The sequence below is a fragment of the Etheostoma spectabile genome, chromosome 17, assembly GCF_008692095.1.
Source record: "Etheostoma spectabile isolate EspeVRDwgs_2016 chromosome 17, UIUC_Espe_1.0, whole genome shotgun sequence".
Classification (NCBI taxonomy): domain Eukaryota; kingdom Metazoa; phylum Chordata; class Actinopteri; order Perciformes; family Percidae; genus Etheostoma; species Etheostoma spectabile.
Genome location: NC_045749.1, coordinates 22,874,733 through 22,887,189, shown reverse-complemented (window position 1 = coordinate 22,887,189; position 12,457 = coordinate 22,874,733). Strand labels below are relative to the sequence as shown.

Genomic DNA, 12,457 nt, shown 5'->3' with positions numbered 1-12,457 from the left:
CCACATCAACCAGCTCGACTGGGGGATCCCGAGGTGTTCCGGCAGGTTGGAGATACAATCCCTCACCTAGTCCTGGGTCTTCCCAAGGCCTCCTCCCAGCTAGACATGCCTGGAACACTCCCTAGGGAGGCCCAGGAGGCATCCTTACCGATGCCCGAACCACTCAACTGGGTCCTTTCAACGCAAAGGAGCAGAGGCTCTACTCCGCGATCCTCTCGGATGACTGAGCTCTCACCCTATCTCTAAGGGAGACGCAGCCCCCTCCTGAGGAAACCCATTTCGGCTGCGTTGTACCCTGGATCTCGTTCTTTCGGTCATGACCCATCCTTCATGACCAGAGTGAGGGTAGGAACGAAAATTGCCGGTAGATAGAGAGCTTTGCCTTCTGGCTTAGCTCTCTTTTGTCACAACGGTGCGATAAACAGAAGATGAAACCAAACACGGCTGTCGATTCTCCGACCAATCTCACGCTCCATGGTCCCCTCACTCGCGAACAAGACCCCAAGGTACTTAAACTCCTTCACTTGGGGTAAGGACTCCAATCCCTACCAGGAGAAAGACTCCATCGGTTTCCTGTTAGAACATGGCTCAGATTTAGAGTGCTGATCCTCATCCCAGCCGCTTCACACTCGGCTGCGAACGATACGTGAGGGCTGAAGGTCACAGATGATGCCACAGGACCACATCATCCGCAAAAAGCAGCGATGAGATCTAAGCCCACCGAACTGCAACTCCCCGTCCTGACTACGCCTCGATATCCGTCCATAAATATTACAAACAGGATAGGCGACAAAGCGCAGCCTGGCGGAGGCCAACCCTACCTGGAACGTTTGGGTCATCAGAGATTGGATGGCCCGAGAAGGGACCCCCTCACCCATATTCCGCAGCACCTCCCACAATTCTCCGGGGGACCCGGTTATACGCCTTATTCCAATCACAAAACACATGTAACTGGTTGGGCATATCCCTTCAATCCGAGGTTCGACTATCGGCCGAACCCTCCTTTCCAGCACCTTGGAGTAGACTTTACCAGGGAGCTGAGAATGGAAGTGTCGCCAGAAATTCCACGCGATGTCCATCATTGCCTGGATGTCTGTCCCGTCCTTGTATCTGTGTTGGCGTTCTAACTTCAGTCCCGTCTCGTCTCTGTGTTGGCGTTCTAACCTCCGTCTCGTCTCTGCTCGGTTGGCTCTACTCGTCTCGTTTGCTCTGTGTTGGGGTTCTAACTTCCGTCCCCGTCTCTGTCTTGTGTTGGGTTTTCCAGCCCGTCTGTCTCTGTGTTGTGTGTTACCCTCCGTCCCCATCTCGTTCTGTGTTGCGTTCTAACCCGTCCCAGTCCTTTGTCTTGTGTTTGTGTTCTAACGTCTGTCCCCGTCCTCTGTCTATGTGTGGTGTTCCAACTCCGTCCCGTCCTCTGTCTCTGTGAGGCATTTTACCTCGTCCCGTCCTCTGTTCTATGTGTGGCGTTATAACATCCGTTCCCATCCTTGTCTCGTGTTGGTGTTCCAACTCATCCCGTCTCTGTCTTTGTGTTGGGGTTCTCCAGCCCCGTCGTGTCTCTTGTTTGTGTTCTAACCTCGTCCCCCTCTGTCTCTGTGTTGGCGCTCGACCTGCGGCTGATTCTGAGGACAATGGTTACCTGGTCCTCAGGTCTCTGCAGGGTGTATCCGACAGCTAGCTAGACTATTGTCAGTCGAGACTATGATACCTGTCTCGGTCTGAGGGTAAATTAGACAGCTAGCGACTATCTGTCAATCTGAGGACTATGGTTACCTGGTCCTCAGTTCTCTGCAGGTAAATCCGAAAGCTAGCGAGACTATCTGTCCAATCTGAGGACTATGGTTACTGGTCCTCAGATCTCTGCAGGGTAATCCGAACAGCAGCTAGACATCTGTCCAATCTGAGGACTATGGTACTGGTCTCAGGTCTCTGCAGGGTAAATCCCGACAGCTAGCTAGACTATCTGGCCAATCTGAGTTTTCTTGTGACGACTAAAACTACTTCTGAACGTAAACATGTTCCACCAAAACACTTCCTCCTGAGACTATTTAGCAGAGGCACCGTGGCTCTGTCGGAGCTTAGTACTGGCCAAGACGATTGTGATGGTTTAAAGAATACAATTAACCAGATCACTGTTTTCCAAAATTGGTGGTCTGCTCACTCTCTGCTCCTGTGTTCTCTACTACACAGCTGTGTTGGAAAAGCCCCTAGAGAAGAAAGCGGGCGCAACTATGGGCCTCCAGGCAGAGAAGACTAATCTACTTCATAGACGACATGAATATGCCGGAGGTGGATGCATAGGAACGGTGCAACCTCACACCAACTCTCGCCAACACATGGACTACAACCACTGGTAGGCTTTCATTTTCATGCAGCTATCCACTGTAGAGCAAACATGAGTACATGCCTGTGGTGTTTAAACAGGATGGCATTTGGATAGACTGTCTTTCAAAAGATTTCCAGAAATACCACATGATGTTGTCACTTTAATTGCTTTATTCAGCCAATTTCTCAATGTAAACTGAACGTGGAAAAAGAGATTCCGATAACAGAGTGCCAGCAGTGATGGTGGATGCCGTATCATTGTAGTGAAAATGGCTTTAGTATTCAGACTGCCTCAGTATCCATGTGCTACACCAGGGAGGCCATTCTGACATGGTTCCACTGCGTCGGACGCAGGCGACTGGATTAGACACACTCAGCCCATTACAGATATGTGGGGGGATTTCAGGTAGGAAATTGAGAGGTGTAGGATACTCTGGCACGCAGCTTAGCAGGGAGCTGAGGGTCCCACGTCGGGGAATGTGTGTGGTGTGTGTTGTGTGTGTGTTTGTTTGTTGTGTACCGGCTGTTTGTGTGCATGCACAAACTGTTAAATAATGTTTTTTTCTGTGTTGTGTTTGTGTGGTGGGTGTGTGTGTGTGTGTACGTGTGTGTGTGTACTCCAGGTACGACAGTAATAAGCTGCTTTTGAAAGAAGTACACAACGTTCAATACGTGTCTGCATAACCCCACAGCTGGCAGCTCCTATCACCACACGACTGCAGGTAACACACACACACACACACACACACATACACATTGTGTACTACTAGTTATGAAAAACACTGAAGAGGTTATGTGCACTTTTTCTTGACGTGGACCTAAATAATAATACAATCATTTACTGAGAGAATGCCTTTTATTTTTCCTTTCTGAAAAAGTTTGGATAGAAATGCTCTGTTTAAGCTGATGATGTAGAGAGAAGAGAGATTTGATTGCATGACACTTTCACATCAAATCCTTATTGTTATAATTAGTATTGTACATACTGCCCAGGCTTTCAGCAACTTGGAACAGATGATGTCATTTTTTATAATTAAATAATTGTTGCATTGGATGTTTAAACTGATGGAGTTTTTTTTTTAAACGAAGCTCTGAGGAGCATGCTGTCATGAGACAACTATATAGGAAATACTACCGGTCAGCTTTCAGGCTGGGGGATAGATTTGCTGTGCCCAGGGGGTCATGTTTTGTGCTGGTTTGACGTTTGGTCTGTTTTTCTGTAAGCAGAAAGTATTAAAAAATTATTGATTATTTTTGATGATTGTAGAACCCTTGGTGCATAAGTTGTGTACGTAGCGAACATTAAGCCCCAGGACTGATCAGATGTTTCCCAGATATTCCATAATCTCGGACAGCATGAACATGGCGGCACTAACTGAAAATGAAAGAACTATTCAAAAATTCCTGTAGTCCTCTCTCTATGTTTCTCTCGTAGATGGTTCGATGGCCCAGGCCTCTCTTTTTCTTTCTGGTTAGCAACCTTACTTCCTACTCCTGTTTAATGGAGGATTACAGCCATGTGTAGTCATGGCCCTAACGTCTGACCAAAAACTACGGTGGAGACCACTTATTGCTCCAAACCACTTCATTACATTCCTTTTTAGAGACATATACAAGTTTGCTTTCGATTTGCTTGACGATTAATCGGGAGCACGACTACTGACTCCAAGATTTCTGTGGGAGGCGGTAACCCTGCCATCTGTAATACATTGCCTACAACCGTTTATACTATTTATAATCACAAATGCAATGATTTTTTTAATGCATTTAGCATTTATGAGATAAATATTCTAAAAAATCATGTTGTCAAAAAGAATCACACACCATATTCTATATATTATAGGTGCCACTTGTTGGAACCACTTGTGATACTGTACAGTATGTCTCGCTCCTTAGCAACACGTCACTGTCTTGGGTTAGGTTTAGTCTAGCTTTGACAGACCTTCCTCCAGAGCGCTCGGAGGAGGAAGTTCTAACAGCATTCGGGAGGGAGAACAACATGATATGGTTTTTGGCATTTCTTTAAAGCTATGTGCATAGTTTCGTTTTCCCCATGAGGAATTCTAATATGACAACAAAAAGTTGGCCTTCCGTGACCACGCACCCCAGAAACCTCTTCTCCAACACCACACAGTTGCTAGTTGACAAGGAGGACCGGGAGGATAAAAGAACATGATGGTCTCTTCAGAAGAGGTCATTATCTTCACTGGAGTTTCTGTGCTGGAAAAGTAATCGGACGCCAACATAGTCCCACTGAGAAGTCCAGGGGAGGAGTTGTGGCAGCTGAGAGTCTTAATTAGCTTTGGAGCAACTCATTTTGGTATGGTGGAATGGCATGATGTTCATTATTATAAAAAGTTACACATAGAAGCTGAAAACCACTCACAATCCTTTGGGTGGTGCAAGTCCGGACAAGCCACAGTGTCTTGCTAAAACTCTCAGGAAGGAGTTGTTTTGGTGGAACATGGTACGTCTCGAAGTAGTTTTAGTCATCACAGAAAATCAGATGGCGCAGTAGTCTAGCTAGCTGTCTGGATTTACCCTGCAGAGACTGAGGACCAAGGTAACCTAGTCCTCAGATTGGACAGATAGTCTAGCTAGCGTCTGGATTACCCTGCAGAGATCTGAGGACCAGTAACCATGTCCTCAGATTGGCCGAGGTCTAGAGGCTGTCTGGATTTACCCTGCAGAGATCTGAGGACACAGGTAACCATAGTCTTCACGATTGGACAGATAGTCTAGCTAGCTGTGCTGGATTACCTGCCAGAGATCTGAGGACCAGGTTACCATGTCCTCAGAACTCAGCCCAGGTTAGAGCGCTTACCCGGAGACAGAGGACGGGGACAGACATCAGGCCTAAATGAGGGATATCCGACCTAAAATGAGGGACATTTGGCAGTACTGGAACAATCCGGAAAGAAACGTTGTGACAGGACTGAAGTTAACATTTTTGGCCACCAGCCGCTGTGGGCAGGGCGGATTCTAAATACACTGCCACACAGGCTTTTTTTGCCTCATAAAGCATCGTTAGAATATAAATTAACTGCGGTCAACGTTATTAACAAAATCAATATAATTAATGACTCTATCAACCATATTTTTTAGTTTTTATTAACGCTTTCCCTGTCAGAGAAAGTTATCATACGCCGACCCACTCCTCTTTCTCACCTCGTTCCTCTGAGCATCCCTGCACTACATTAGTTCGTACTGCACGCACCTAAGCCTCGCCATTGTCGCCAACTGTCTACTGGTAATAAACATCTTCTTTCTTTTCCTTGAATTATCCACATCTTTTTGTTGGTTGCTCGTTTTCAACCGCCCATCCCCCGCAGAATGCTCAAATCCGCAATGGCGGAACTTGGTTGAAGTGTGAAAGAACAAAACAATGGCAAAAAAAAACAACTTGATTCAGTCAACTCTCATGGCTGCCAAGGTAGCATAGATTGACAGTTTTAACCCACCAATTGCATTATTCCCCCCGCTTTTTGGGGGTGTGTCAGTGTAATTTCAGGCCTGGCTGTATGGAATAGCTAGGTGGGGTTAGGTTGACCTTGGTGAACAACTTGTTTATGCTGTAGTATGTCTCTCCGTGCGCACTTCTCTGTCTTCGCCCTGTCCTTTTCTGGAGCCGAGGCCTGGAGCACCATATACACCTCCCGATCCTGTCCCAGCACCTGAGAGGCAGGGGCCTTCCAGCGTCGCCCGCACAAGAGTGCCCCAACCTGGTCCAGGTAGCCTGGCCCTGCACCAGCGCATATCCTCCACCTTCCTCCCCACGCAGTCAAGTCCACTACATCTTCAACCTGGCGACCTCTCCAAAATTAGGTGAGACACAGATCAAAACATGCAGGAAGGAATTTCTTACACAGAAGTTTTTCAGAAGAAAGACATCTTTCACAGTTAAATGTCAGAGGTTACACTGAAAAAGTTTCTTTCAGTTCAGTCCTCTTTCCATTTCAACCAGGAGTTATATATTTGGACTTGATTTACAAAGCTCCTCTGCTTCCACGAGGAAAGAGCCAGGCGTTCTGTCACTAATTCTCATCTAAATTAGTTATTGATTAGAGCTTGGTCGAAAGTAGAAATAAGTCTGAATAGTGTACAGAAAATATAATGGATTTGCACTTCCATGGGTGTTAGTGATGATTTAATGTATTTAATGATATAAATATCAGAGTGCATAGGCTGTCAGGGGAGAAGCTTTGGGGGCAATATTTCTGTCAAAATCTCCCCCGGTTTCATGGAGGGCAGGCTCTTCATTAACTCAGTCTTTGTATAATTAATACTTTAATCATGAACTAGAAGAACTTCACATTTATAATTCATCTAGGAGTTTGAAAGGCAGCTCCGCGTTTTACTATACTACAAACATAATGTACATAACACAAAGGCGTAGCAATGTGGTATTTCATATTCACTTTTTAAGCTGCACTAATCATACTGGATGGATCAAATGTTATGTGTATGCAAAGCACTGGTCCATAGTAGGTGGAAAGCAAGAGAGCTGTGCCAATTTGCAGTCTGAGGGTTTTTTTTTACACACGACAACTTTAGTTTGGTAGATTCCAACTAAAAGTTCATTCGCCCCGTGGTGGGGGTTTTGTTGGGCAGGATGTGAATGCAGCATCAAACTCTGGTGCGCACCAAAAGGACCAGAACGAAAGTAATCAAACCGCATAACTATACATAATCCTCCAGTCTAAGCTAATTCTCGGTAGTCAGGTAGCTTAGCAGTCTGAGCTAATGTCTCCTTTAGTTAGGGAGCTTAGCGTCTGAATAATGTCTATTAGTCAGGTAGCTTAGCTGTCTGAGCTAAGTCTCATGTGTCAGGTGCTTAGCAGTCTGAGCTAATGTTCCTTTAGTTAGGTAGCTGCTGTATGAGCTAATGTCTATAGTGTAGGGAGCTTAAGTCTGAGTCTAATGTTTCTTTAGTCAGGTAGTCTTAGCGTGAGGTTAGCTCAAGCATGAGGCCTAAGGAGTTGTCATCAGTGTTTCTGGTTGTCGTGTCCGATGTTTGAAATAATTGGGCAACTTTTGTTTGATGGAACCGGACAAGTATCCAAAGCAACTGGCTCATTATAATACTCTAATGAGCCAGGAAAACTGATCAGAGACTCGGTGTGAGCTTGCACACACTGGTAAAGGTTGTTTAAATGTGACAGAAGGGCGTCTAGACAACCTTCAAGGTTGCATCTTTAAGAGAGTATCGTTGCTGTTATTTGCTGAAACCTTCTACTCTTCTAGGTTTGTGTGGGTGTAGATGGAGGCTAATGCAAGCTTTTCTACTCCATTACTTTCTCTACTTTGCTTTACCACTTACTTACTTGTTGCAGTACTCCATCTTTCTCCTTGGTTTCTGTGTGTCTCTACCTCTCCATGAACAGACAATCATTGCCCTTTGGATGTTAAATTGGACGCTACTATAAATGAAGTATATAGCACATTCCACTTACAGGGCAAAGACAAACGTTGCATCCGACTGGGAGCGTTTGCAAAGATCTCTGTTTTGACATGTGTCACTCCTGCCTGACCACAGCAATATCCGAGGGGCTCCGTCTCCCCATAGTTCAGTCCTAAATGAGCTCCTCGAGACTCAAGTGTTGGAGGGAAAGAACTGGACGTATGAAAAATCTGGATGACAGACAAGGAAAACAAAAAGAAAGACAGTACATGAGACCTGTGTGATGCAGAGAGACGTCGACTGCACTGACTGAACATATGCCCTTATGATGTTCCAGCGTGTGTTTCATGCACCACGTCAGCTGGGTTGCATTGTTAGCAGGGGAAGCATTTTGTGGGCTCGGAGATCTCGTCAGGTCGAGCGCGAAGCTCGTCTGCTGCAAGCCGCCCCACAGACGAACAGACTCCACACAGCACCACAACTCTCTCGCTCCTCACCTCGTTGAACAAAGCAATGACAGATCAGGAAGAGAGTGAGAATGATCCTCGCAAACGTCAGCTGGAGAGAAAGGAAACACAAAGTTACTCTCTCCTTGTCAGTTGTCAGCGCTGTGATGTTTTTTTGCATGGTACGAGAACAGCTCAAGCCTGCGAGTTGGACTCTTATTAGAGGTTGCAATGGTGTTTTGTTTTGTCAAGCACATAACAATACAGGGGGGAGTCATGATGGACACATTAGCAATGAAATGGAGTAGAAAGACCATGATCATTCACAAATACTCTGGAACACATCGTGACTTTTGTAGATTTAGTAGTAGCATCATTAGGCGCAGTTTGATCTTCCCCCAGTACGATAACAATGCAAATATCACACACACACACACACACAAACAGGGACAACACACCTCTGTACATACACAGTGGATTTAGCTCCAATATGAGGCAGATCAGACTGAGCTGCTTTACCCAGAGAGGGTTCTGTTTGATGGAGCACAAAACATCTGATTGCCTCGCTCCTGGGTGCGCGTGCAGAGGGGTCCCTTCCTCTCCTATACGGCACATGTGTATGAGGCACAAAATAGTGGAGTTGTGCCTGGACGCCGAATGAACGGCCTTGGGAAAAAGCATACACATAACACAGTCTGTCTAGAGACAACAAATCATCCTAGCATCCCCTCAAACACTCACGTCATTGCTCATCTCTTTTTTATTAGGATTTTTTTTACAGTACTCAGACTGTGGGTCATATCTTCAGGACTTGAACTTGGTGACCGGGGGTAACTTTTTTCAAGAAATTCTAGTATAGCTATTCAACAAGATGACTTTGACTCGGAGGGGCTAACAGCGAGCCAATGAGAGCCTGGCTTGGACAGCATCCTTTACCAGCTCTTGATATTAATGAGATCTGGCACATGACGTTCAGTCGACAGCGACCTGTGAGTGGGCCGATTCGCATCTTACTTATTTTCAGTGGCTGGAGCTGACGACACACAACACACACCACAAACACACACACACACACACACACACACCCACACACACACACACCCACACAGGAAAATCAATGCAAGTAGAAACGGTTTTGCGTGGCAGGGCACCTTAAGGAGGAGAGAGTATAAAATTACAACCGAAAACACGATTTTCTCCGACATTTAAGGCATTCCCCCCCTAGAACTAGCTCACTGATCTCCGTAGCCTCAGGAAAATCACATGGCAAAAAAGTTTGATATTTGAAAGTTCTTTTCATCACCTCATGTAGGACTATGTATTACAGCTACCAGCACTAATTCAACACAATTTCGATCACATATATGAGCATTATTCCACGGACCAGGCTCCCAAACACCCGCCACACCAGCCTTCAATGTTGGCAGCGTAGAACATCTGAAGTCTCTCCGGAGAAAGCTTTAATTACCACGTCCCTGGGCAATATCAGACAAACACTCCATACCCCCGGTTAATCACAGCCTCCAGACTCAGGTAAATCCGTTTTTTCCATTCAACTTGTAAATACTAACCATTTATTGTTGGGTTTCGTGGGTTTTCTGTGCTTGATTGTTTTGCCTCATGTAAAGCGCCATGGGTCTTGAAAGGGCACTAGAACGATTCCATTACGAATTCTTATTTATTTCATCACGGTTATTATTGTAGTTACGGCAATCATGATTTAAAGGGACCAATGGCTTACAACCGCTGTGGTCTAGTGAGGAAGTGGTAAGACGTTCTTCGGATGAAAGGATCCAGAGAGAGAAAACACACTTGTGTTGGTCGCTGAAGATGATGTTCAAAGCAGTTTCATGCCCCCCCCCCCGCGGTCGCTAGACAATCAGTGAGAAGACCGCCCTCACGGAGGGGGTACGTACTCCAGTGGGAAATCAAAGTAATGATAGCAAAAGTGAGTGCGTAAAATGAGTTGAGTGTACAAGGCACCTTCTAAAATGTAAGCATTCTTTTGGTTCTGTAGAATAACTCCATAACCATCAGAGTGTATGGCCACTATTCTATTCGTTGTTCTCAGTAGTAAGGACTTCATTGCAAAATATTGCACACCAACAACCAAATAAATTTCTAATTTCATGATATTAACTTCTGTGCTCATTGACTGACGGTTGGTGTCCGTGCTCGTGGATTGTGTCACTAAACACACATTTTTTCCCCTTAGTTAAGTTAGACAGATTAAGGATGTGACCGAGGGTGGAGGTGGGAGGTGCAGGTATTTTATAGTGTTTTCTGAGTTATTTGCACACAGCTAACAGCGAGTTCATTAATAGACATGGATTTACCAGAGAGACTGAGCTGTGCTTCCCTATGTGGCTATGGCCAAAGCAGACTATGGAATCAAACCCAAAACTTCCATCTCTCCCAGACTCCGCCCGGGCATTCTTTCTGTACTGATGAGTTGTCTGAAAGGCCCTCCAGACATGCGGAAATCTATCTGAACGAGTCCAACGGGTCTAAGAGACAAGTGTGGAGGAGCCGGACTTCCAGGCATTGATTGTAGGCTGCAGCGGACACCAGTGAAAAAGTTCTATGAGGTGAGAGTTTTCAAAGTTCAGAAGAGAAAAGGGGGAGGACTTGGAGGATGTGGGGGAGGAGGGGGAATCCATTAGGCTGCCTGCTTTGTGTTGGACCCGGAACATCAAGTGGCCAAACACAAGCAGGAGAAAGAGCGAGTAGGAGGGACAAGGAATGTGGGGTCAAGATAGAGGGTTGGGAGAATATTAACCGGGGGTATGGGGTCTGGATGTCAGGGTCTGCGCTGTCAGACCGGCAAATTGGAAAACATTTTAATGGTTTCTGTCCAGGACTACCTCACTACCTCTCTAACCCTGGCCTTTACGGCATGCCCACTAGTCATGCCACACATGAAGAGCCGGATGTGACAGGGTACTAACACCCTACACACGGAGAGGGAGGTAGAATAAGACTCACCACGCCAGAATCTATGATCAGAGTGTTCACCTTCCGTAAAATTAGGCCACTTTGCCCGTGCCACCAGAGCGATATGCAGATGTTTCGCTAGTTTTACATGCAAAAGGAAAGCCTTTAGATACGTGGCACTGTTAGGAGTTATACTGGACTATGATAATGAAAAGGCACTGGAACACAAGTATTACCATAAGTCTCATCATCATGGCCTACTGCAGCTTTATGCCAGGTGGAAGTTAGCGGAGAAACAAAGCGCTCACTATGAGGCACACGCTCTCTCCATCAAATCTTTGGGGCACAAACTCTGTCCTTATCTGAGGAGAAAATGAACTAGGTCACCCTCTGCACAGCTGGGTATCAGCGTGTGTCCTGACTTTTTTGTTTTGCTTCTTCATTTACAGTATAAGAAAAAGAGGAAATATGGATCGAAAGGGAATGTGAAGGATTTGCCTATAAAAAACCCTCAGGGGCTTGAAAAGTGGCATATTCCAGGCAGATATTGCATGGAAATAATCAAGTTATGTAATTACTCAATTGGATGTATCCATCACTAATTTTCACAACATAAGTAACATGATTCATATACATGCAAGTTAATCAAAAAAGCATTTAGCGACTAGTTGGAGATACAATCCCTCCACCTAGTCCTGGGTCTTCCCCAAGGCCTCCTCCCAGCTAGACATGCCTGGAACACCTCCCTAGGGAGGCCCCCAGGAGGCATCCTTACCAGATGCCCGAACCACATCAACTGGCTCCTTCAACGCAAAGGAGCAGAGGCTCTACTCCGAGCTCCTCTCGGATGACTGAGCGTTCTCACCTATCTCTAAGGGAGACGCCAGCCCCTCCTGAGGAACCATTTCGGCTGCTTTGTACCCTGGATCTCGTTCTTTCGGTCATGACCATCCTTCAGTCTACCAGAGGGAGGGTAGGAACGAAAATTGCCGTATGACGAGAGCTTTGCTTCGGCTTAGCTTCTTTTGTCACAACGGTGCGATAAACAAGAATGTAATACCACAACGGCTGCTCCGATTCTCGACCAATCCCCGCTCCATGGTCCCCTCACTCGCGAACAAACCCCAAGGTACTTAAAATCTTCACTTGGGGTAAGGACTCAATCCTACCGGAGGAAAGCACTCCATCGGTTCCTGCTTAGAACCATGGCTCAGATTTAGAGGTGCTGATCCTCATCCCAGCCGCTTCACACTCGGCTGCGAACCGATCCAGTGAGGGCTGAAGGTCACAGATGATGCCATCAGGACCACATCATCCGCAAAAAGCAGCGATGAGATCCTAAGCCCACCGA

The 12,457-nt window shown here is 46.0% G+C and overlaps 1 protein-coding gene across 1 annotated transcript in view; it reads left to right on the top strand.

Moving 5' to 3' along the window:
- LOC116705671 (dynein heavy chain 9, axonemal) overlaps positions 1-12,457 on the top strand; it is a 144,167-nt gene that overhangs the window by 50,998 nt on the left and 80,712 nt on the right. The window lies entirely within an intron of this gene.